Source organism: Lissotriton vulgaris, unplaced genomic scaffold (genome assembly GCF_964263255.1).
Source record: "Lissotriton vulgaris unplaced genomic scaffold, aLisVul1.2 SCAFFOLD_11371, whole genome shotgun sequence".
Taxonomy (NCBI): Eukaryota; Metazoa; Chordata; class Amphibia; order Caudata; family Salamandridae; genus Lissotriton; species Lissotriton vulgaris.
This window is the reverse complement of record NW_028245549.1, coordinates 40001-42500: the sequence shown is the minus strand read 5'-3', so window position 1 is coordinate 42500 and position 2500 is coordinate 40001.

Sequence of the window (2500 nt, the reverse complement as noted above, 5' to 3'; positions counted from 1 at the left end):
GGAGACCAGATGGCCGAGGGGATCCCGGAGACCAGATGGCCGAAGGGGAACCCGGAGACCAGATGGCCGGGCACGAAAGTCAAGCCAGCCGGTGTCTCTCTGTGCCCCGACGAAAAAGTGAGCTGGCGCCAGGGAACGGCAGGGTGGGGACCGGAGGCCCAGGGCCTGTGGCACCCGACCTGGGGCCCGGGCGGGCCCCTGGACCCAGCCCGGGCTCCGATGCACGGAGACGCAGGGGACGCCTTCCCGGGCCCTCCGGATCCCGTCCCGGGCACCCTGCCACGCAGCAGGACTAAGGACAGAGCCCGGGATGGGGAGGCCGCCCTCCCCGGGCCCTCAGGGGCCCCGGCCGGAGCTGCTGAACTCAGCCGAGCGAGGGGAGGCTTCCCGGGCACAAGGTAGCCCCGTCCCGGGGCTTTGGCGGTGTGGCATGTCGTTGGACGGCGCCCAGGGCCGTAGCACACAACCCGGGGCCCGGCCGGGCCCCTGGACCCAGCCAAGGCACCCGGGCCCGGAGGCGCAGGGGAAGCCTCCCCGGGCCCTCCGGGCCCCGTCCCGGGCACCCTGCCACGCAGCAGGACCGAGGACAGAGCCCGGGATGGGGAGGCCGCCCTCCCCGGGCCCTCGGGGGCCCCGGCCGAAGCTGCTGAACTCAGCCCGGCAAGGGGAGGCTTCCCGGGCACAACGGAGCCCCGTCTCAGGCCTTTGGCAGTGCGGCAGGCCGGGGGACAGGGCCCGGGGCCGTAGCACCCGACCCGGGGGCCCCGCCGGGCCCCTGGGATCCCAAGCCCGGAGGCGCAGGGAAAGCCTCCCCGGGCCCTCCGGACCCCGTCCCGGGCACCCTGCCACGCAGCAGGACCAAGGACAGAGCCCGGGATGGGGAGGCCGCCCTCCCCGGGCCCTCAGGGGCCCCGGCCGGAGCTGCTAAACTCGGCCGAGCGAGGGGAGGCTCCCCGGGCTCGGAGGAAACCCCGTCCTGGTCCTTTGGCAGTGCAGCAGGCCGCGGGACCGGGCCCAGGGCCGTGGCACCCGACCCGGGGCCCGGCCGGGCCCCTGGACCCCATCCAGGCCTTCCTGCCACGCGGCAGGCTCAGGGACGGATCCGGGGCTGGGGCGGCATCCTGGCATGTCCAGCTGCCGGCGGAGGACCGCTAGGCCAAGGGGGGTCCCAGAATGCCTTGTCCCTACCAATCCGGAGGAAAATTACCCCCACTTCTTGTAATCTGGGCACACAAGGTGACAGAGGGGACCCAGGGCGCAAAAGTGCCCGACCTCCTGGAGCCCTCGCTGGGACCTGGGAGGCGAATGGCACCCCATCGGGACTTCCAGGGAAGTCCGGCCATCTGGTCACACCATAGGAAAGCGTTGCGGGCGACCAGATGGCCGAGGCGAGAGGGGCGACCAGATGGCCAGGACCGAAATGACACCGATCTGACTGCCCCGGGCCCGTAGGGCTCAGGAGCTGCGGGGCCCCTGGGTCCGGGGCTCCGGGGCTGCAGGGCTCGGGGGCAGCAGGGCTCCGGGGCTGCGGGGCTGCCGGGACCATGACCCATGGCCCCCCGTCCCGGGCTCTTCCAAACGGCGTGGGCTGGAGGAGGGAGCCCCCGGACGCCTCGGAGGTGTTGCCCGGGGCACATCCCATCTGGTCCCGGGGAGGGTGCCTGGGCATACCCTTGCCCCTAGTAATCCGGAGGAAAATTACCCTTCTTTCTTGTAATCCGTGCACGCGAGGTGACAGAGGGGACCCAGGGCGCAAACGTGCCCGACCTCCTGGAGCCCTGGCTAGGGTCCGGGAGGCGAATGGCACCTCATCGGGACTTCCAGGGAAGCCTGGCCATCTGGTCGCCCCCATAGGAAAGCATTGCGGGAGACCAGATGGCCGAGGTGATCCTGGAGACCAGATGGCCGCGACCGAAATGACGCCCATTCTGCCTGCCCCGGGCCTGTAGGGCTCCGGGGCTGCAGGGCTCCGGGGCTCCGGGGCTCCGGGGCTCCGGGGCTCCGGGGCTGCAGGGCTCCGGGGCTCCGGGGCTCCGGGGCTCCGGGGCTCCGGGGCTCCGGGGCTCCGGGGCTCCGGGGCTCCGGGGCTGCTGGGCTCCGGGGCTGCTGGGCTCCGGGGCTCCGGGGCTGCTGGGCTCCGGGGCTCCGGGGCTGCTGGGCTCCAAGGCTCGGGGGCTGCAGGGCTCCGGGGCAGCAGGGCTCCGGGGCTCCGGGGTTGCAGGGCCCGGGACCCATGGAGCCCGTCTCAGGCTCTTCCAGACGCTGCGGGTCGGAGGAGGGAGCCCCGGACACCTGGGAGGTGTTGCCCGGGGCACATCCCATCTGGTCCCTGGCAGGGGACCTCCAGCACAGGGAGGGTGCCTGGGCATACCCTTCGCCCCTAGTAATCCGGAGGAAAACTACCCTCCTTTCTTGTAATCCGTGCACGCGAGGTGACAGAAGGGAACCAGGGCGCAAACGTGCCCGACCTCCTGGAGCCCTTGCTGGGGTCCGGGAGGCG